General features: G+C 51.7%; 1 protein-coding gene across 3 annotated transcripts in view; it reads left to right on the forward strand.

Annotated features, from left to right (window-relative positions):
• The first annotated feature begins 410 nt into the window (after window positions 1-410).
• The window catches only part of PRRC2B (proline rich coiled-coil 2B), an 84,891-nt gene continuing 62,125 nt past the window's right edge, over window positions 411-23,176 (forward strand). For all 3 annotated transcript variants that reach the window (XM_032866110.1, XM_032866109.1, XM_032866111.1), the window contains exon 1: window positions 411-473. The gene's annotated coding sequence lies outside the window, so the exon portion shown is untranslated. The remainder of the gene's footprint in view (window positions 474-23,176) is intronic.

Genomic DNA, 23,176 nt, shown 5'->3' on the forward strand with positions numbered 1-23,176 from the left:
CCCGGGCCGGGACCCCGCACCCCCCACCGCTCCTTCTCCCGTGCCCTTCCCCCCAGCCTCCCCGGGATCCCTCCCCCTTCCCCCCCCCCCCCCCCCCGGTCCGCTGCCCGGCCCCTCCCCTCCCGGGGCCCCTATGCCCCCTCAGGCCGGGCGGCGCGGCAGGGGGCGCTGCGCGGTCCGAGGCGCGGCGGCGGGCGGCGGCGGGAGGCGGAGGCCGGAGGAGGCGGGGGCGGCGGCAGGCGGGGGGCGGGGAGCCGAGCGCGAGAGGGAGGCGAGCGGCGAGACACAGGCTCCGAGGCTCCAGCGAGCGAGCGAGCGACGAGCGAGCCCGGGAGGGAGGGAGGGAGCGAGGGAGCGAGCGAGCGAGCAGCCGCGCCGCCGCCTCGCAATCCGCCGCCATCCCGCCGCCTCCGCGCCCGACCGCCGCCCGACCGCCATCACCCGGCCCAGTCGCGCCCGCGGAACCAGACCAGGTGGGCCGGGGCGGCGCGGGGCGGCGCGGGGCGGGCCGGGCCGGGGCCGGGGCGGCGGTCGGGCGCTAAGATGGAGGCGGCGCGGCGGCGCGGCCCGGCCGGGCTTTGTCTCGGCGGCGGCTGACTGACAGCGGCGAGCCCGGGCCCGGCCGCCCTCCGTCCGCGAGCGCCGCGCCGCCGCCGGGGGCCCGCCGGCCGGGGTGATGGCCGGGGCCGCGGGGCCGGGCGGGGGACGGCCTGGGAGGGGGAGGCGGCGGCGGGCTGGCCGGGCCCGGGCTCGCCATTGTTGTGCGGCGCCGCGCGGCCTGGGCGGGCGGCGGGGCCGGGGCTGCGGGGGCCGCCGCGTCCCGGGGGCCGCCTCCCGAGCGTCCAGGCCGGCGGTCCCGAGCGCCCCGCTGCTCTGGAAGTGGTCGGGGCGGCCTCCCCGCGCCCCCCGCCCCCTCTCCTCTCCCGGGCCGACCTGCCCGGGCACCACCCCGAGCGGGAATCCCGGGGTCGGGGCGTCCCCCACGGCCGCAGGGCTGGGGGGTGGCGGGGGGCGCGGCGGTCCCCCCCCCCCCGGCCTCGCGGACTCGGCGTTCGGGGGCAGGGGGCTCGGAGCCGCCGACGGCCGCGGTTTCCGTGCGCGAGCGGCAGGATTATTTTCGAAATACTTAATGTTCTGTTGCTGAGAATGTTTAATAATAAACAGGATGTCGCTGCTCGGGGCCTGCCAGATGGGGTTTTGTTGTTTTTGTTTTTTTGTTTTTTTTTTTCCTCCTTCCCTTCTTTTTTCGTTTTGTCCCTTCTCCTAAGTCAGAAACAGCACTATTGAAATCGTGGGCCTCTGGAGTGAATTTGCCTATACAGAATTGGAAGGTGGCTTTCTCTTTTCTCCTTCGCTTTCTAAATATCGTGGGAGGTCCGAGCCCACCTTTAGGCAAGAAGAGGAGGTGTTTTTCCAGGGGATGGTTAGCTTGGAGGAAGTGGGGAGAACGGGGGCTGGGGAGGCTCTCAAGACTGTGTCGTTTGCTACATGGCTGCCAGGGAGAAACCTTCAGAAGCCTTTGGTTTCCAGGATTGTTAAATTAGCCCTGAGATCCGCCCCCCCTTCTTAAGATCGTGTGTGCATTTTATGTGGCTTTATACATTATCCAGTTTGGGTTTTGGAACCATCCGTTTGAAGTCCTAGCGTGGTTTCCATCTGCAGCCTTCCGGCCCCGTGTACAGTGATGTGTGGTGTAAGGGACTGGGAGGCCCAGGCTTTGGGGTGCAAATCCTTCTTCTGCCAGAGAAATCTAGGGTCTAGAGAGGCTTTGCTGGCATAAATAGTGCATTCTCCGCCTTGTAGGGTTAGGGTGATGGTGAAAGAGCTAAAAGAGCCTGGCACACAGTTAGTATTTAATAGTTGTTCCTGCTGCTGTTTCTGTACCTGCCATCAACCCCCTGGGATGGAATCCAGCCGCTGCGTTGCCACCCATAGGGCTGACCCGATCCAGTCGGTGGATGCCACAGGTGCTGGGGCTAAGGCACTCAGCCCATGGAACATCTCTCTCTGGGCCCTTGTTCGTTCAGTGCTGGGCCCCTGTGGAGAGACAAGGACGGGAGAGAGTACCCTTTGGAGCCCCCCAGGAACTGGCTTGTGTGGTAATGTTACCGTCCTTGGGTCTAGGGGTGCCTGTCCCTTCTAAAGGCAGGTCTGCAGCTTGGCTGAAGGCAGTTCTAGAACAGTGGGAGATGCTGAGAACAACAAGCAGAGGCTGGGGACTCCTGCCTTTGGAGGATGACTGCTTTCCTTTGGGAATGGCAAATAATCACCTGGGGAGCCTGTGCTTGTTCGGGCAGGTGTCTCTTGGAGCCTGGATTCTGCTCCTTATTGGGTTACCTTATGCAAGTTCCTGAGCTGCAACTCCTCCATCTGTCTGTAAAATGGGAATAATTAATGCCTTGTCTTGGGTATCTGTTGGGGCTCTTGTGAGCCTCACTTTCTGTTTGTGGCAAACTGCTTCTGTCCATAGGAGGGTGATGAAAATGTATGTTGTTTTTGTTGGTTGCCGAGTTTTCTGGTCCTTGCTCCAGTCCTGATCTTTTTCTCCCGTTCCTCTGGCTGATGGCCCTGTGACTTCCCCACCCTCAAATTCTATCCCTCGGTGATTTTTTTTTTTTTTTAAGATGTTATTTATTTATTTGACAGACAGATCACAAGTAGGCAGAGAGGCAGGCAGAGTGGTGGGGGGGGGCGGGGGGTGGGAGAAGCAGGCTCCCCGCTGAGCAGAGAGCCCAATGTGGGGCTCCATCCCAGGACCCTGGGATCATGACCTGAGCCGAAGGCAGAGGCTTAATCCACTGAGCCACCCAGGCGCCCCCATAGCTGATATTTTTATATCACGACTACTACTTAATGCCTGGAAGCACTAGACTGGCCTAGAACAGCTAGGCTGCTCACGGTGTTTATTGGTGAGCATAGCAGGGACTGAGGCTAACACAGGGGAAATTGACCCCAGTCTTGGTGGCAGGTGACGGCTGCGACCCAGGCCACACCTGTAGCTTGTTTGTAAATGTCCCTGGAGACCCTCTCTTGGGCTGAGTGATTCTGTAATCTGCTGGGAATTTGTTTTGGTGCATTTTGACATTCCCACAACCATCTTGGTTTTGTTGTGTTTTCTTAAAACCCCCCTCGGAACCTCCTCCAGGCCCACTGGCTGTGGAACTGAGACATCTTAGCGGGGCCATGTCCCCCTGTCAGTGTTCCCAGCTTCCTGCCTCTTGGCCCTTTTTTTCTATCTGATTTCATTCTGGCCAGGTCTGGCTCTGGACTGTTTTTAGCTGGTTTGTTAGGGAAGGAGATGAATACTCTGTCTTTCCCCGCAAGCTTTGGTTTACCTGTGAACGTTCAGCTTTCAAAGGCCGCATGGAGGGGCTTTATTTCAGCTCGCTGGGGCTTGGGGGGGGTGGGGGGGGATGGGGGGTGGGGAAGAGGCTGCTGCTTACAGTGGCCTGGGTCCTCTCCAGTCTCCTTGGAGCCCAGATGGGTAAAGAGCCTGGGGAAGGGAGAGCCAGAAAACCCTGGGAGAGTGGAATTTCAGGAATGGCAAGTCAGAACTAGTTCCAGCACGGTCTGCTGGCCTGGCCTGGCCTGGCCTGGCCGAGGGATTTTTGTTATGCCTGTTCACCATCCCCCACCCACTTTTAAATTTCAGTTCTCTTTTTTTGCAAAGGATTATTTTATGGTACTTTAAAGCTTTTTTTTTTTTTTAAGCTTGCACAAAGAAGTACTGACTCATGTTGCTAATGGCTGTATGCTGGTTATATGTCTCATTGTTCTACCATTTAAGATTGATCATTTCTATGTTGGTTTCTGTTTCAAACCAGAAGAGGCCAGGTGGGCTAGTGCGGTGTATTTCTCAATTTGATAATGAGGCTTCTCTACCGTCAGGCATTTGTATCTTGTTGTGGTTTGGCAGATATCAGATAGGATCTGTCTACATGGATTTTAAAGCAGTATCCTCCCCTTGAAATATAAAATTTCCAGCAGAGATCTGTTGGGCTTTATGCTCTGAATTTCATATCTTGGTCAGGCCTAACTAGACTGTCTGCTTTTCAAGTCATGACTCAATTTCTTTCTTAAGAAAGTCCCATTTTTTCTGGGTCTTTTATAACCTTAGGAACCTTTGGTCTGTCATTTGGACAAAGAAAGGGATCGCCTGTGGTGCTCAGGGGGAAGAGAGAGAGAGGAGAAAGACGGTGAGATTTCTGATGAAATAAAATTGGTTATGACAAGCTTTTAGGTTTTAAAGGTGCCATTTGGACCAGGCCTCCTCACCTGGGAGCTCCAAACCCCCAGCTCCGCTGTCGGTGGTACAGGTCATTGTTTGTCCCTGTGGCAGGCCTGCGGGGAGCCTCTGCACCCGGAGGGAGGCTGCCTGTGTGACTCGAGCCAGGAGTCTTGGTTGAGCCTTGTCGTTCCCAATACTTGTTGACTGTCATCCGTGGCTGGGTTGCGCCTAGAAGATGCCGGCAGCAACATGGGCTTCCTGCAGAGGGGGGGGCGGGGGTGGGGGCCAGAATGAGGTCGATCTTGATCTTAACTTGCTGGCGGTCTTTCACGGTCTCTCTGAGAGTACTTCCTTCCGCTCCCACCTCCGCAGCTGGTTTTGTAGCTGTGCTCTGTATGCTTTTCTCCTCCTCCGAGAGACCCACTGGCCTTTTCCTCTTGGTGGTGGTGCAAAAGCAGTGATTTATTGATTTTCGAAGTCCTTGTCCTGCAGCAGGTGCCCCTGGAGCATGTGTTCTTTGCAAGGCCTGTTACAAATGTTTTTCCCTATTCGTAAAAGTAACATTTTTACTGGGAAGGAAAATGAAAAATAGTGAAAAGAATAAAGATAAAAATACAAATACAAATCACCTGTAACCTCATCATCCAGAGAGAATCGCTGTAAAGTCTGGTGTATTTCCTTTGAGTGTGTGTTTGTTTTTACAAAATCAGTAAACTACTGTATATACCACTCACAGTTTATAGTTCTTAACATTATAGGTATTTTCCTAATACTGTTATTTTTAAGTAAGCTCTCTGCCCGACATGGGACTTGAACTCATGACCTCTGAGATCAAGGGTCTCATGGTCTACCCCCTACTCCCAGCTGGGAGCCCCCAAAATATATTTTATCAGTTGTGTAATTGCTTTATATGGGTATGCCATGATTTATCGAATCCTCTTTTGTTAGACATTTGAACTGTTGTTACCCATTTCTTGTAAACAGATTTTTAGGGCGCATCCTGGCATGTACATCTTGGGGTGCATTGCTGATTATTTCCCGTGAGGGGCATTTGCAGAACAGGGAGAATGCAGGCTCCTTCTTCAGTCCTTTTCGGCCCTTGTCACTTTTGACTCCAGCCTTGTCTCCAGGGTGGATTCCATCCCGGGCCACAGGCGTGCGTTTCCGTGCGGCCCAGGACAGAGCAGTTCTTGAGTCGGATGCTCAACCAACTGAGCCACCTAAGTGCCCCTTTTCACAACTTTAAATACGCTTTTTTAAAACAATATTTTGTAGTAGAGTATACATAGGTTTATCATTTTTCCCCAAAGGTTTATTTATTTGTCAGAGAGGGGGTGCACATGCACAAGCTGGGGAGCAGGGGCAGAGGGAGAAGCAGGCTCCTCACGGAGGGGGGAGCCTGACACAGGCTCAATCCCAGAACCCTGGGATCAGGACCTGAGCTGAAGGCAGATGTCTAATGCACTGAGCCACCCAGGCCTCTCTCTAAGGTTTATCATTTTAACTGTTTTTAAGAGTACCAATTCAGTGACCTCACGTGCATTCACAGTGTGGTGCAACTGCCGCCCGTCTCCAGAACTTTATCACCTTCCCAAACTGAGCCTGTACCCGTTGAACACGGATCCCTCATTCCCCTTCCCTCAGCCCCTGGCAACCACCGTCTCCTTTCTCTCTCTCTCTCTCTCTCTCTCTCTAAGTGAAATCATACAGTGTTTGCCCTCTTGTGTTTGGCTTTTTTCACATGCTGTTTTCAAAGTTCATCTGTTCTGTAGTAGGTGTTAAGACTCCATTCCTTTTCCTGACTGAATAATACTCCATACCCCATTCCATATATCACAGTGTGTTTATTCGGTCATCTGTCAGTAGATGACAACTTTTTTTTTTAAGATTTTGTTTATTTGACAGATCACAAGTAGGCAGGGAGGCAGGCAGAGAGAGAGGGGGAAGCAGGCTCCCCGCTGAGCAGAGAGCCCGATGCGGGGCTCAAATCCAGGACCCTGAGATCATGACCTGAGGCGAAAGCAGAGGCTTAACCCACTGAGCCACCCGGGCGCCCCTAGATGACAACTTATAAATGCCCTCTTGCCTTTGTTTATTGACTGACACGTTTTCCCTCGTGGAGTGAGGGAGGGAGTGTGGGCCACAAAGCAGAATTCTGTTGCTTCCTGGGGCTCACCATTCTCGGTGTCTGGCAGGGAGGGTGCCTGCGTGCAGAAGGGGTAGCGGAGCTGCGAGGAGGCTGTCGTGGAAGTGTGCAGAGGAGTCAGGGCCACTCGGCCTGGGTAGGCGGGGGAAGGTCCTGGAACATGTAGCAGACTTGAAGTCAGCGCCTGGCTGGCTCAGTCAGTGGAGCATGTGACTCTTGATCTCGGGGCTGTGAGTTTGAGCCCCACGTTGGGTGTAGAGATGCTTAAAAAACAAAATCTTACAAAAAGAAAGAAAGAAGTATCCATTGAAAACAGTATGCCAAGCCGTGGAGTATTAAAAGTGTGTTTCTAAGTTGAAATCAGAAATGTGTGGGCTGCAGTAGAAAGCTTGTGGGTCAGCTTGCTTTCCGGAGCGCTGGAGCCCTTTGGATGGGAACCTGTTGTGTGAGCGCTCTGCTGTGGCTGGTCACCAGCCTGGGGGAGGGCAGGTAGGACTTGGGCCCTGGGAAGCCGGAGGTGACTCTCCCACTGACCTTGGAGATCACCTTGGAGATCGTATGCTTGTGTAGAATGATGGGATGCATTTCTGCAGGACCAACTGGAAAAAGGAGGTCATCCTGGCTCTCTCTCCAGGGCTCCTTTGTGTCTCCCGGAGCTCTTTTCGGCAGGTGTTGTTTACACACAGTGCAGAGCTTCAAGAACTGCTCTGTCCGGGCCGCACGGAATGCACGCCTGTCTGGGAGGGGGGCCTGTCCCTGCCGCCTGGCTGACCTGGCGTGAGGGTCAATGGGCTGAGTGTTCCCGAGCCGCTGGGGACAGTGGAGACCTTGTCCTCGAGCAGAAAGTGGGATTTTCTTCTGATGTAAAATTAATTGCAAAAGTATACGTACTCATTAAAAACAAGAAAAAAACAAGTGTAAGGAGAAAAAAATGAAAGCTCTTTCCTCCAGCTTCCCAGGCAGTAAGTACTGTTTATAGTTGGGCGTGTCTATCCTCCCAGACCCTGGATGCGCCTGTAAATGCCGCCCTTTGTAGGTAGCTTCTAGAACACAGAGATGGGGTCGTACTGCTTTTCTTGTACCACAACATGCATTTTTAAACGTGTCAAGAGAATTTGTTCGGATTAATATATACAGATCTATCACACTTTCAGTGTTTTTTTTTTAATAATATTTATTAAGTTTTAAAAAATCTACAAGTGTATGAAGAAAAGAATTCGAAAATAATTTATAATTCCACGGCCCAGATATTTCCAGTTTACTTTTTAAAAAAGGTAGAGGGGGCGCCTGGGTGGCTCAGTTGTTAAGCGTCTGCCTTCGGCTCAGGTCATGATCCAGCATCCTGGGATTGAGCCCCGCATTGGGCTCTGACGGGCTCCCCGCTCAGCAGAGAGCCTGCTTCTCCCTCTCCAGCTCCCTTCTGCATGTGGTCCCTCTCTTCACTGCCTCTCTCCGTCAAATAAATAAATAGAATCTTTTTTTTTTTTTTTTTAAGGTAGTTAGGGGCGCCTGGGTGGCTCAGTGCGTTAAAGCATCTGCCTTTGGCTCTGGTCATGATCCCAGGGTCCTGGGATCAAGTCCCACATCAGGCTCTCTGCTCGGCGGGGAGCCTGCTTCCCCCTCTCTCTCTCTCTGCCTGCCTCTCTGCCTACTTGGGATCTGTCTCTCTGTCAAATAAATAAGTAAAAAAAAAAAAATCTTAAAAAAAGGTAGTTAGAAAATTTAAGCTGATTAAAAGGTGTAAGGGCTCTTTTTCAGTCTCTCTGCAGAGAAGGCGCTATGAGAAGTTTCTTGTCATTCCTTCCAGAAAAGAAAAATGGTGCACATTATCCCCACATGCACATTTATATTCTTAAAGCATGCTTCCCTTTGCAAGTAATAAAATGCCGTGTGCTCTGCGATGGTCTCTCCGACGGATTACGTCATCTGGTTGGCAATGGCAGAGAGTACTTTGTGCATATACTTGATTTAACCTCTTTCCTATTTTTTTTTTTTTTTTTAAGATTTTACTTATTTATTTGACAGATCACAAGTAGGCAGAGAGGAGGAAGCAGGCTCTCTGCTGAGCAGAGAGCCCAATGCAGGGCTTGATTCCAGGACCCTGAGATCATGACCTGAGCTGAAGGCATAGGCTTAACCCACAGAGCCATCCAGGCGCCCCTAACCTCTTTCTATTGATGGACATCTGGGCTATTTCTAATTTTTGGATGTTACACAATTTTGGTAAAATTCTGCCAGATTTTTCTTGAGAAACATATAATTTGTGTATAATAGCATGTGAGGGTTTCTGCGGTGTGGACTCTTCCACTTGGATGGCATTTTGGTAAGAGTTCTGCTGAATAACTTCAGAAAACTGTGTCCGTTTATAAACAATAGTGTACGAGCGTGAGTGTTTCTGGACCATGGACTTCACTGAATGAGTGGCCTTTACGCATCATTTTGGATGAGCTTGTTTCCCAGATCGAAGGCACTGCTTTCCTGGTAGTATCCTGGCTTTTGTTTTGGGAGCGACATTTACCGTGGTCTGGAGGCTTGGAGAGGTGGCCCTGGCAGGAGGTGCTCTCCCTGGGGGAGGGCCAGGAGGGGGTGCGAGGAGAGGCACAGGTAGGCTCTTGGCACAGATGTTTTCTTCCAGCCTTTACACCCCGGAGCCTGGCCTCTCTGGAGGTGTCTGAGGCTCCCATTTTGCAGCCCTTGGTGGTTTTTGCTGTTGATATTTCTTGCTGTGTGGGACTGACTTGGAGGCCAACCCTCTGTTGCATTTCCTGATCGCGGCTGTCGTGTGCGTCTGCTAAGCCACTCAGCCTGCTCTACCCCTTGGCCTCTCGGCCCTGTCTTTCCCCATCTGGTTATTCCAGGAAATCACGCCTCCTGGGTGAAGTGACCGCAGAGATGAAACCCCTGGAGATGCCCGGATGGTATTTCATCAGGCCAGGTGCGGAAGGATTTGTGCTCTGGGGAGAGAAAGTGCCCAGCGGGGGTGTGGCTTGGGATGGCGCCTCTGGCCCCGCAGGGTCGGCGTCCTTACCTTGACCTGGGAGAAGTCACCGGCAGAGGGGGGCATGCCTGGCCCCCTCCTGCTCCTTTCCTGATGGGGGGGTACCCCTTGGCTTTGAGGTCCCCTGCTTTCTTCCTGGTTGAACCCAGGTTCAACCGCTTGCGAGCTGGGTGATTCAAGGTGGTCATCTTTCAGAGTCCCTGTCCTCCTTGTCTGCAAAATACGGCAGTAATGCCTTCCTCCTGGGTGGGGCGAAGCCTTCAGCAGGTCGCTCGCCAAAGTGTTTCTAAGGTACCTGGCACTAGGCAAGCAGGCTCGCAATAAGCAGTAGCTATTAATGGTTCCTGGATGCAGCACCAGCCAAGGCCTAGGGGTTTGGAGTAGGCAGGCGTATACACTTGGGGCTCATTTGTTGACTAGATGTTAGTGTTTCTAATAGTGTGCTGGGCCCTGTTCTACATGCAGAAGACTGAGACCCAAATCAAAGGGCCCCTGCCGTCACCTCCAGGAGCTCAGACCCCTTGACCAGGGGTCTCCCCGAGGGGCAGGTGCATCAGAGCACTCTGCCATCCTTCTCTCTGTACGTGGTAAATACCACCTTGCTGGGGGTGTTGGGTTACTTGCTGCTGCCCTGTGCCGAGTCCCTGCTATTCCTGGAGAATTTCGAGTAAATATCTTGAGGAGTAAAGATGAGTGTGTTCAGGTAGCTGATGGGTGCAAGGCAGGCTCTGCAGCGTGCTGGCCTATGACCCTGGCTCCCCCCGACTGGGCATCGGGCAGACGGGAATGTTTGTTTCTGTCCCTCACATCTGCTTGCGGTAGGGGCTTCAACAAGCTGGGTACAGCCTTTGAGCCTCTATTTCCTGCCAGATGGGGTGAACCCTGTCTTAGAGTGTTTGCTGTGACTGTGGCCCCTGCTCAGCTCAGAAACAAGGCAGAGCGTTGATTCTGTGTTGCTCAGTTTACCCAGACCTTAAAAACAATGTGTCGGTGACCATACAGGCTTGTTAAAAAAAACCCAGACACTCCAGAAGTGCACAAAGTAGAAAATGAGTCATTTCATCCTTTCTGCTATCCCTTTTTCAGATCAAGAGATGACTGCTGTCTTGAGGACAGTTTTGTTTTCCACTAATGGGAATGCTTTAACTCTGCATATGAATTTTAAGTGACCGCTGGAAAATAGGAGACAGGAATTTTATAGGCACATTTTTTTTTTTCCTGAGAGAGAGAGAGGGGCGGGGAGAGGGAGGGTGGGGTGAGGAGCAGCAGAGGGCGAGAGAGAGAAGAATCTTAAGCAGGTTCCGCTCATCGCAGAGCCAGACACAGGGCTTGCTCAGGCAGGGCTCGATCTCACGATCCCAAGATCATGACCTGAGCCGAAATCCAGAGTCGACAGAGTCGGGCACTTAACTGACTGGACCACCCAGATGCCCTTATTGGTATATCTTAATGTCAATAAAGACAAGTAAAAGACATTTTACTTTACATATGGTTCCCCAGCATTGTCACTGGGTCCTTTCTTGTTCTCTTAAGGAATAAAAAAGGCCGTCACCTCGTTCTTTGCCACTCTGGATGAGTCATGACACTGCGGGGTAGCCGTTGGTGGCAGCAAAGAGCAGCTGTAACCAGCACACGCAGCCCTGCCCAGGGTCTTCGGGTCATAGGGTTTGGTGTCGTCCCGGGAGTGGGGGACAGAATAGGCCGTGCACTCTGGGACAGGAACTTGTCTAGGGTAGGGAGTGGCACAGTGTGGTGTGTGAGGACTGGTGGGGGAGACGATGGGGTGGCGAGGGGGCGGCAGGATTGTGAGAAGTGAGTTCCATCAGTGCGGGTCACCTTGCTGTAAGACTCGTTATGAACAACAAGTGAATAACATTGGTGTGTTTCCACCTGTGCAGGCACAGGTGCGCTGGTGAAAGCCCCTGGGAACGCTGATCCCTTATTTTCCGGTTCTTCCTTTTTGTTACTTCACACCTTGGTGGCCCAGTGATGGTAATCTTCCTCGGTTCCTGTAGCATTGGAGGCTCCCGGAATGAATAGCATGTGGGTTCTGGGGGCTGGTCCTTTGGGCTCGTTGGAGATTGTTTAAACCAACTCGGTCCTTTTAGCCCCCCTGCCTTCAGCGTGTGTGGGTGAGTAATTTACTTTCATCAAAGAAAAGGTGGATTTCTGGGGCCTGCGTTGTTGCTGAACCGTGACTGTGAGCAGACACCCCAGCGCCTGGGGCTCGGTATATGGGACAGGAGGGGCTTGACAGCAGAGGACAGAGTGACCTCAGCCCGTTCCTCCTTCACCTGTGGTCTCCACGCCGGGACAATAGGACTGCCCCTTCTGCAGTGGTGCGGACGGTCCTCCATGCAGTGGTGGTGGTGGTGGTGGTGGCAGTGGCAGTGGCAGCGACCGCGACCCTGCAAACCCGCAGGCGTGGTGCACCTGCGGGGCTCTTTCATCCCTCTGATTAAAGGCGCCTTTCCCTCCAGGTGCGGTGCCTTGTTGCTTGGGAGTCTCCTTTGGGGCTTGTCAGGAAGTCCCTGTGGCCTCTCTTCTGCCTCCTCCCGGTGGAGCCCCAGGAGTGCCACGGTCAGAGGAGGGCTGGAAGATGGGGCCTTTGTTTTGTTGTGAGTGGCTGTTGGAGGGCGTTTGCCCTTTGTCGTTCACCTGGGAGAGGGTCTGGGGTCTCCTTCCAGCCTTTCAGTTCCTTGGGCACAAACGAGAATATGTTTCATAGAAATGTCAGACAGTCCACAGATACTGGCCCAGGTGTGTCTACGAACACGTACTGGGAATTTGGTTGTAGCATTGTTTGTCGTAGTACACAGTTGGAAATAACTTTTCCTTTTAAGATTTTGTTTATTTGTTTGAAGGTCGGGGACACAAGTAGGGGGAGGGGTAGACAGAGCCGGACAAGCAGACTCCCCGCTGAGCTGGGGCGCCTGATGCAGGGCTCAGTCCCCCGACCCTGAGATCATGACCCGAATCCAAGTCACAGGCTTAACTGACCGAGCCCCCCAGGCGCCCACAGTTGGCAGTAGTTCCTACATCTCTCCGTAGGGCAGTGGGTAAATGTGGCACAGTTACACAGGGAAATGCTAAATGTCGGCCTTCAAAAGGATGAGCAGGATTGGTATATCATTTTCTTAGATGACCAGGGTGCGCCCAGAGAAGGCGAGCCGCCGCTCACTAGGGAGCTTCCCTGTCGGTAGAGCGTAACTTGACCGGGAGCTGCTGCCGGGTCGCTGTGCGCTGAGGGAAGAGGGTGTGAAGGGTGTCCCCCAGGCTAGTGGTGATCCCCTTTTGAGCTGGAGCGGCTCTTGCATCCTTGAGCATTATTTGCATTTATTAGGCCGAATGTGTGTTTGCGACAGCTAATGGTTGCAGAGAACCGGTCGCAAAGGCCACCTGTGTGAATGCGAACGACGGCCACGCGCGTGGGCAGCGGTCCCCGGACCGGGCTGTCGGTGCGTCCCTGGCTCTTCCCTGGCAAGAGCTTCTCCCGGGCTCTGTGCTTTGCTCCGCTTCCTCCCGAGTGCCCTGGCGGCTGGTGGTGGGGCCCTGGTGGCTCAGAGGGCTCTACCCGAGTCAGTCACGCGTGTCTGCTCATCTGTCGGTGGCGCTCGGAAACCGCTTTGTTGATCCGGTGAGAAAGAACAGTCCAATACAAATACCATCTCTAGTGTCTGTTCTCTGCTAAATCAGACTGTACCAGAAAGAACATAGATTTTAGTGGCGTTTGCCGAGAGCTGCTCACTTGCTGATTCACCGCTCTCTGGAGGTGGAAAAGGAAGGAGGAATCCAGTACAGGTGTGTGTGTGTGTGTGTGTGTGTGAGAGAGAGAGAGAGAGAGAGAGAGAGATGTGTTTCTTTTATTTGCCGGGTCCCTGGCAAGTTCTGACCCTGGAGAGAGAGGCCTGTGTGTGGCACATCTCTCTAACTGTCCATCTCCAGCTGTAAATTGAAATTGTCTTTTCTTGTTGTTGTTAAATTAACTGCATTTTCAAAAGAGGAGTTAGGCCAGGAACTCTTTCCGGACTGCAGTGGATTTCTAGTCAAGAGTCCTCTGCAGGCTTCGGCCCATGCCCGTGAGCTAGGTGTGTAGGGACTGACTGACCCCGTGGCCCATGAAGAAAGGAGCCATAACAGTTGAAGTTGGTCAGGAGGATGACAAGGGTCACTGAAACCGTCTGGCAGGAACTGTGGCTTGGAGCTTCAAGACAGACCCCTGTGGATGAGGAGCTTGGAGCTGCCACACTTTCTGGGGCTCTGGGACCTCTGTTGGAGTCCCTCCCCGATGCAGTGCCTGCCCAGACCCCACTCCAGCACACCCTTAACCCGCACCCTCACCACGGCACCGGGAGTACTGGCAGAGCCTGGGAGTACTGTGGGCATCGTATCCTGGTGGCCACATGGTCATTCTCTGGGGCCCACTGAGTGCCTGTGTTTTGGAGCCGACTTGGATGTCAGGCTGACCTGGGTTTGAGCTCAGGTGTTCCAGTGTCCTGACTTGTTGGTAGTGACCTTGGGCCAGTCTTGCAACCTCTCAGACTTAGTGTCTTGTCTGTAAAATGAGGTGCACGTACCGTTTTCTTTTCATTTGACAGAGAGCACAAGCAGGGAGAGCAGCAGGGAGAGGGAGAAGGAGGTCATTGCAGAGCAGGGCGCCCAACTCGGGCCTTGATCCCAGGACTGTGGGATCGTGACCTGAGCCGAAGGCAAACGGAGCCACCCAGGTGTCCCCACATACCTTTTTCTTGGTGGTTTATCTGTTTTATTTCTTGGTTCAAAGAACTATTTTTTTTTTAAAGATTTTATTTATTTATTTGACAGAGATCACAAGTAGACAGAGAGGCAGACAGAGAGAGAGGAAGGGTAGCAGGCCCCTGCTGAGCAGAGAGCCTGATGTAGGGCTCTATCTCAGGACCCTGAGATCATGACCTGAGCCGAAGGCAGAGGCTTAACCCACTGAGCCACCCAGGAGGCCCTCAAAGAACTATTTTTAATTCCATTTTATTCAAGTATATTCATTAAATTACTTTTGGCTTGCTCCTCAATGATTGTTTCTGCATCCCTCAGCATTAAGTCATGTCTTTTTTTCTTCTTTAGGGAGAGTGGGGGCGGGGGCAGAGGGAGAGAGAGAATCCCAAGCAGCTCCCCTGTCAGTGGGGAGTTCTACACGGGGCTTAATCCCACAACCCTGAGATCAGGACCTGAGCCAAAACCAAGTCAGATGCTTAACCCACTGAGCCATCCAGGCGCCTCCATCAGGTCTTTTTTCCATCTTCTAGAATTGGATGCTTAATTTTATTCTTTTCTGTTAGAAATGTAAGGTTTTTAGATTACTAAATGTCTTCTGAGTACAAATTTGTCTATTTTAAAAGTTTTGATGTTTAGTGTTCTTTTCTCCATCTGTGCTTTTCTAGGTATTCTGCAGTGATGATTTTGAATTTCTTTTTGATTCAAAAAAATTTTTAAGAGAGTTTTAAGGTTTCCAACCGATGGGATTATTTTGTACTTCTGCTTTCATTATGTCTTGTTTTATTGCACTGTGGTCAGAGATTTTTTTGCTTTTCATATTTTGGGTTTTTCCTTGAAGTTTCATATGTAGTCACTTTTTCTAGGGTAAAGATTTTATTTTTAAGTTATCTCTACTCTAGTGCAGGGCTCGAACTCACAAGCCAGAGATCAAGAGTCACATGCTTTGCTGACTGAGCCAGCTGGGTGCCCTTGGTCACTTTTTTTTTTTTTTTTTTAAGATTATTTATTTATTTGACAGAGAGAGATCACAAGTTGGCAGAGAGGCAGGCAGAGAGAGAGGGGTAAGCAGGCTCCCCACTGAGCAGAGAGCCCGAATTGGGGCTCGATCCCAGGACCCTGAGATCATGACCTGAGCCGAAGGCAGAGGCTCAACCCACTGAGCCACCCAGGCACCCCCGCCCATGATCACTTTTTGAACATGTTTGCTGATCTGTCTTAATTAGATCATCTGTTACCTTCTCTATTTTGAGTTGGCTGGATCTACCAAGGTATAGAGATTTTTTTCCCAGCGTTTTCTTCTTACAGTTACTTTTTTTTCATTTTGCGGTAACTCGGTGTGTAATAGGTTTGTGCCTGTTGGTGTTTTCGTAATGGACTGCCCCCATCTCTGCTCTGCTTCTTTCCTGTGTGTGCTGCTTTCATTCAACATTGTATCTGCGAGTTTCGTCCATGTCCTTGTGTGTGAGTTTATTCATTCTCGTTGCTGTATAGTATTCCGTTGTGTGGATGTAGTATTGACTGGTTCTACTGGTGACATACTTTCAGCTTGCCTAAGTTTCCGTCCTGAGCCCTTCTGCATGATGCTGCTGGTGACATTTGTACACATCTCCCGGGATGTGTAGATGTTCTCGTGTTGTTGGGTTCATACCTAGAATGGAAGGGTTGGGTTGCGGGGTGGCACATGGTCAGCTTCAGCAGACAGCTGGCAGTTTTCCAGTGATTGCGCCAATCGGCATGCCCACTGGCAGTGGGTGAGAGTTGTCCTTGCCCCACGTACTCACCAGCACTGGTGAGTGTGGCCTTGTAAAGATAGTAGTTCTCCCGAGTTTAAACTCTGGCTTCCATGTGATTCCAGTCAAGATCCCAGGAGGCTTTGCTTTTGTTATTTCATTTGGATATTGATAAACTGATTCTGAAATTTTATATGAACACGCGAAGAGCCAAGAATAAGCCACGCATTCTTGAGGAAGAACGGAGCTGCAAGACCTGCCGTGGTAGACGTGCGGACTTCGTAGAAGCTGCGGCAGTGAGGGTAGCCCTGTGTTGTCAGAGGGATAGACAATAGGCTGATAGAATGGAAAAACGATTTTGAAATAAACTTCACAGAAGTAGTCGGTTTATGACACAGGTGCCACATGACAAAGGGAGAAGGTGGCCTTTTCCAAAAAGGCACTGGGACCATGAGTCTTAATGCCTCAGATCATATCCAGAATCATGCTTATGTGATTATAGAGACAACTGTCAAGGATGAGACAGTAAATCTTCTAAAAGAAAACATAGAATATCTTTACGATCTTGGATAAGACAAATTTCTTAAGTGGGACACAGAAAGCACTACCAGAATAGGTAAATTGATAAATTGAACATTAAAACTTCTGTCTTCTTTTTTTAAGAAACGCTCCAGTAAAATGCTGCAAATGCTATTTTATAATTGCCCAACGACGTCTGATAATCTGTGAGTTTGTCCCCTGGAACCGTCTGTTCTGCTCTCATCAGGATGGGTGCTGACCTGCCTGTTGTGTAGTGGCCATCTTGGGCTTCCTTCGGTTGTCATTTCTGGGGCTTTGTCCCTCTGTTGGATCATTTGTTTCCTGGATCCCATGCATGTTTCAGTTGGGTAGTTGGAGCATCAGTAACCGTGGCTATCTTAAGTGGCCTTAAACAATGAGGACATGATTGCCTCAGGTATGTGGAAGTCCACAGGGGGCAGGTTTCCAATTGGTTGGTCCAGTCTGCCATGTTGTCATTAAGGACAAGGTGTCTTAGTTGTTTGGGTGGGTCACCGTGGAGTCTTGTTGAGCCGAGAGGCTGTAGAGGGAACAGGTTTCTCTTAGAGCGAGACTGGTCCTCCCCCCAGCTGGGTGTGGGGCAGCCCTCACTGTTGCTGGGGAAGGAGGAGGAGATCACTTCCTCCAGGAAGGAGGAAGGAACAGTTAACTGCTGTGACGTTTGTCTCTGTGTTGGATTGCTCTCTCGTTTGTCAGAGTATATTCCTCTGCAACTTTCTGAGGTGTATGTTTTGAGCCCTTGTGTGAGTCTGAAAGTGTCGTTTTCTATCCCCACACTTGACTTGGTCAGCTGAGTATTAGATGCTAGGTTGAAAATCATTTTCCAGGGAGGGGAATGATGTTGGTGAGAAGTACAGAAGTGCCTCGTCGTTGCTCTTAAGACTTCTTTGCCATTTTGATTGTTCCTCCTGGGATTTTTTTTTTTTTTCCTTGTGGGTGGTTGGGGCACTTTCATAAGCTTTGGGGTTCCTCTCTTAATCCCCAGTGTACTTTGATCTTTTGGTATCTGTTATTCTGAGCACTACATGGGTACTTGCAATCTTGGGTACTCAACCTGGGGGTCTTTCTTTCTTTTTTTTTTTTTTTTTCATTTGATGAATTCTTGCCTTTCCTGTGGAAACAGGAAAAATACTGTTTCCACACTCCTAGTTAAGTTTGGACCCCTGGGTTCATCCTTTAATTTTGGGGTGGGAGAGGAAGACCAGCATTCATCTTCTTGCTACTTTTTCTGAGATTTCCTTAATTATATCTTTCATTTCTTCTGTTGAAATTAAAGTTTTAAAAAATGTAGAATAGGGGGCGCCTGGTGACTCAGTGGGTTAAGCCTCTGCCTTTGGTTCAGGTCATGATCTCAGGGTCCTGGGATCAGGCTCTCTGCTCAGTGGGGAGCCTGCTCACCCCTCCCCCCCTGCCTCTCTGCCTACTTGTGATCTCTCTGTCAAATAAATAAGTAAAATCTTTTTTAAAAATGTAGAATAGTTTGGATTTACAGAAAAGTTTTAGTATCTGTATACCATACTGCCTATTTCTCCATGTTACAAAGTTCTGATGTTAGTATGATACTTTGTCCCAACTAATTAACCAACACTGATACATTGTTATTCATTGAAGTCTGTACCTTATTCAGGTTTTGTTAGTTTTTTACCTTTCGTTCTTTTTTCTGTTGCAAGAGCACACATTTAGCATTTAATTGTCGTTACTCCTTGGTTTCCTCCAGACTGATAGTTACTTGATTTTCCTTGCTTCTGATGACCTGGACAGTTTTGAGGAGTACTAGCCCTGTATTTTCTAGCATGTCTCTCCGTTGAGATTTGTCTGATGATTAACGTAAGGTGGTGGGTTTTGGCTTATCATATGTTTAATACTTCTTAGGACTTTTTCTGATTGTCCCTTACGAAAAAAAATTCTGTTGCGTGAGTGTAGTATCTTCTCTTAGTTTTCTGAGGATACTCATTTTATATTACTTCCTTTTTTTTTTTTTTTAATCTTTGGTTCCTGGCATTGTCTGTTTATTCCAGGTACTTCTGTTTGTTGTGTATTGGTTTGTGCCTTTTCACCAAGGCCTTTCAGATGTCTGTGGTCTCAGGCACACACAGCTGATGGGCCTGAGTGGCTGGGTCAGTGGGGGCTCTTCCCTGTAGGGTGAGCGGGTGGGAGGGCCCCAGGTTTTTGTATCTGTTGGGTTTCAAGAGATCACTCCTTGCTCTTTGCCAGGGGCGTGGAGAGAGGGACTGAACATGTTTACAATAAGTTTGTCCGCCACCCTGCAGTGAGGCTGACAGCAGAGGGGGCCCAGGCGCCCAGGGTTTGCCACTCAGGTTTTCTCCAAGCTTATTCTTTTATTTGGTGGAGGTGGTATTGTTTTAGGTTTTTTCCTCACCCCCACCTCCTTGGATCCTGGCTTTTCAAGTCTGGACTTAACCTTATTTAATTTATCCATAGGGGGAGGGGCTCTTTCATGAAGCCCGCCCACCTTTAAGTCCCCGCCTCCTCGTCCTTGGAGGTGCCCGCCACCTCTCAGGGCCTTCCGAGGTCTCTCCAGAGCCTGGCAGTCCTGTTTGTAGGATCCTTGGGTCTGCAAGATCCGTTTTCCCTCATGTCTCTTCCTTGTCAGCCAAAATTGACCCTGACCTTTGGGTGCCCTTTGTTTATTTTCATTTTAGGGGATTTTCAGAAGGGTGAGCTATAAATGCCTGAGTCTTTCTTAAAGTTTTTAACCAGAACCTCCCACGTTCCAGATAGCATTTCTTGAATCAAATGGAATTGAATGAAGGGGTGTGTGTGTGTGCAGATAGAGACCCGGTCATGTTTACGCATGTGTGTTTCAGTAGTGGCGCGTGTGTGTTTGTCGCTTGCAGGGCTCTGCTGTGGCCGTGCGGGGGGAGGGGGCAATCGGCCGTGGTTGTCTTTTTGTGTCAGACATTGAGTGCCGCGTCTGTTTCTGTGGCTGCAGAGCAGTGCAAGGCCCAGAAGACAGGGCAGGTTGGGATGCCTGCTCGTGGGTCGCCACCTTCTTGCACATACGGGCCGTGAACTCTGTGCTTCCCCCTCCAGGACTCTTGAGAAGGTTTGGAGCCCAAAGCCTCCGGGGCTGCAGAGGGAGGCTGGGCCCTAGGAGGAGGGTGGCAGGGGAGTCACCCTGTGCCGCGAGTACTCCGCCAGGCTGTGTTTGTATCACACCTTGTGACTGGCATTCGTCATCCTCCAGCAGCCTGCTCAAGCAGACTTTCTGTCCCACGCACGTGTGGAGACGCGCAAGCGGAGGTGGCTGAGGTGGCCCCTGGCCTCAGGTAGTTCCTTCTGTGTGTGTAGAGAGAGCCACTGTCTGCGAGAGCCCCTCAGTAATCTCTGGGGCAGCCTTGAGTGTGTGCGGCCCGCAGTGGCCACTCTTTGCAGGTGCTAGACCCAGCCTCTGTTCCTCCTCCCTCTGGTGTGTTTATAGCAGTGGATCTGCGAGGACACCGGCTTGGTGGGGGGGTGGCGGGGGATGCTTTCCACGGGGCTCAGACCAACCCTTCCTGCTGCCTGGCCTCCCTCTGCCAGCCCAGCTTCCAGCCTCTACAGTGACATCATGCCTGCGGGAAGGCTTTGGGTATACACACAGTCCCTGCCGGGACTCTTCTCGTGTCCTGCTTGGCCTGTCAGCAGTCCTCTAGAAGCTTTCCTTAAAATCATTTTTATAATTTTCTTAAACCAGTAGCAAATTGGTTAAGAATTTAGTTAACAGTGATTGATGACTCTCATTGCCAAACTCTTTTGAACTAGGAAACAAGGACAGGGGAGAGCAGGGGAGCAGGAGGCAGGTGGCCCTGCGTGCTGGCGCGCGTGCTGGTGCAGGGAGACCCGCCAGTGTACCCGGAGCTGGTTCACCATGGTAATTGCTGTATGTTTTAAAGCTTCTATCAAGCATGTATTCCTTTTGTTCCTGAAGAACATGATGGATAAACAAAGGAGTGGGGCTAAGATTCCCCCCTGCGTGGAGCGGTGTTGTCACACCAGTGTGTGATGGCACCGGATCCTCAGGCTGCTGCCCTGAACTGGGAGACCTTGAAGCTGGGGCAGTTTTGCCTCCTTTAAGATGTAGCCTCGGTGGCGTCTTTATCTCAAGAGGATTTCCTCAGTGTGAAAGTGTGTCTCTGCCTCTTGGGAATTTATTACAGGGCCCACCACCAGATCCTAGACAGTTCTCGGGTTTTTCATGGTGGTTTTGGAGGCATGCATTCTGCATCGGGGCCCTTCAGCTGTGATGCACCTGAGTGGGGACAGGTTCCTTGGTCACAGGAGTGGGTGGAAGCACAGGTGGGAGCCCGGACATGGGGAGGATGAAGGCTTCACCACTTGCACAGTCATCGGAGGGAGGAGTGTTGTGTGTGAGGCTGACGGAGGGGCTGGGCAGCCAAGACATGAGGTGTGTGGAGCCAGTGTGACAGCTGCCCTTGGCCAAGAACCTTCTAAGAGCAAACAAGCACCGGGTCACATGTGTCGTGTTCCTTCTGTCATTTATTCCTGACGTCAGACCTGGGAGGTGGATAACACTATGTTCATCCTTATTTAATCCACAAGGAAACAGGCCTAAAGGCATAGCCAGTGTGGGGTGGAGGCGAGATGCAAACCCTGAGTTTTGGAGAGATGAGACTGGTGGAGGTGGGGATGAGACTGGGGGGCTATTTGGGGCCAGTGTGTTGGGCTGGAGGTTTGGTCTTGTCCATGGCACGGTGAGATCCCGATAAGGGTGTGATGGCAGGGGCTTCTGATCTGGTTGGGCCCTGGTTGGGGTGGGGGGGTGCAAGGGCCAGTCCGGGAGAGCTGTGTGTGGTCCAGGGAGTCAAGGGTGGGGCTTACAGACCCAAGTGTGCAGAAGACTGGGCTGGGGAAGTGCTTTGGTCTCTGCAGCACATGTCTTATTTATTTTTAATTTCTGTTGCTTCCTGAACATGCTCTGGGGGGGGGGGTGTCTTTTCTGGTGGTAGCTAACAAACATGGGGACCAGAAACCCCATTTTCATCCCGAAGTTGTTCCCTCACCTTTATTTTCAAGCAGCTTGCTCTTAGAGAGGTTTGTGCTCTGCGTCCACAGACACCCCTCACGGCTCTGCAGAAACCTAGAGGCGAAAGGACTGGATTGTGCCACAAAGCCCAGCTTTTCAGACAGGCCACTCCTCCCAGCGGGGTGGGGCAGGGGGGGACACAGAAGTATGGGTCCCTGCTTTTCTGACTGCTGCCCTGTAGGGAGCCTCTGAAAGCTGGAGGTGAGCAGGATGTTTGGCCTGTGCTGTTGGTGGGGGGAGGTGGTGGAGGTCCCCTGCCGAACCCAACCAGGACTCCCCTCCGCCCACACTCCACTTCTGTCGCCAGCTCCTGCTCTGTCCTGATGCGTACGTGAAGCTCTTTCACTTGAACTTGCCTTCCTGTAACATGTTATTTTCCTTTAGACTAGGGGTCAGAAAACTGCAGCCCTGCATCCACAGGCCTCCTGTTTTTGTAAATAAAGTTTTATTGGAACACAGCTCGGCCTTTTGTTTGTGTTGCCTGATTGCTCCTGTGCTGCAGTGGCAGACTGGGTCAGTTGAGTAGTTGACGTGGGGTGTGTGGGTCCTAAAGCCAGATACGCTGTCCTTTCACGGGAAACAGTCATGTTCTGGGGATGGGGTCTCTGCTGACGACACGTCGTGGGCACACACATAATGGTCAGTGAGTGTCTGAGGATTTGAAGTAGGGGGTGTGGTGCCTCCCTTAAGTTAAGGTTCTTCTTTGCCAGATGATGGCATGTTGGTGAAGGGTGGGATTATTAATCTCGTATCTGGATTTTGTGGCGATGACTCTTCACGTGTGGCTGAGATGTAACAAGTATACTGAACAATGAGCACGTCCTTTCTGGCCCCTCTGGTGGTTTTCTCAAGTGTTTATCCAGTCTGCTGTCAGTTTTCCATTCCTGTTGGATCATGTTTTTTGATATGTTTTGTGTCACGGTGGGATCTTTCCGTTCCTTCTATGTGGAGACATAGGCGAAGGCTGCCTTCGTCTCCCGCCCACCCCCAGGTCAGGCTCCTGCTCAGGCCTCACGGCGGTGGCACGCATGCTGGCCTCACAGTTCCAGCGGGTCCCGAGTCTTCACCCTGTGACTGTGCTTAGGGAGAGCAGGGCCGGAGCTGGAGCACACAGTAGGTCCTTAGTGTTGGTGACGTCTCCAGGTCCTGAGGGTTGAAGTCTGGTAGTTTTGTGACCTTGGACAATGTACTTCTCTGTCTGGACTGCATCTTAATGTCTTCTGTAAAGCAGGCTGGCGGCCATAGTATCTTCCAGAATGAGGGCATGTGGGTACCCAGCAGGAGCCAATGTGTGGCTGCAGTGGTTCCCTGGGGAGTGAGTGAGAGGCCGTTGGGATCACCTGGCAAGGTGGGCTCACCTGGCAAGGTGGGCGGCTGGAGCGTGCTGATACCTAGGCGGAGGGAGATTAATCCTGTCCCCCCGTGAGACGGAGAGACGGAGTGCCGGAGGCTTTCCCTCTGGCAGGCAGCTGGCACGCGGGCTCAGTGACCTGTGTGACAGGTGGGGCTGCTGTCTGCAGAGGCGGGCTTGATATTAGGTTGCTTCTGTCGGCAGATCTTAGGGGTGGTTCTTGTGCCAGGGGATCCTGGGCCTCTCAGAGCATGTCTTTAGATGACTTGCCAGAATATGCAGACCTGAATTTGCTTTTAAATGTCCTTTTCTTCAGGGCGCCTGGCTGGCCCTGTGGCATCTGCCATTGCGTCCCAGGGTCGGTCC

The sequence above is a fragment of the Lontra canadensis genome, unplaced genomic scaffold (genome assembly GCF_010015895.1).
Source record: "Lontra canadensis isolate GAN:19392208 unplaced genomic scaffold, GSC_riverotter_1.0 scaffold30, whole genome shotgun sequence".
Classification (NCBI taxonomy): domain Eukaryota; kingdom Metazoa; phylum Chordata; class Mammalia; order Carnivora; family Mustelidae; genus Lontra; species Lontra canadensis.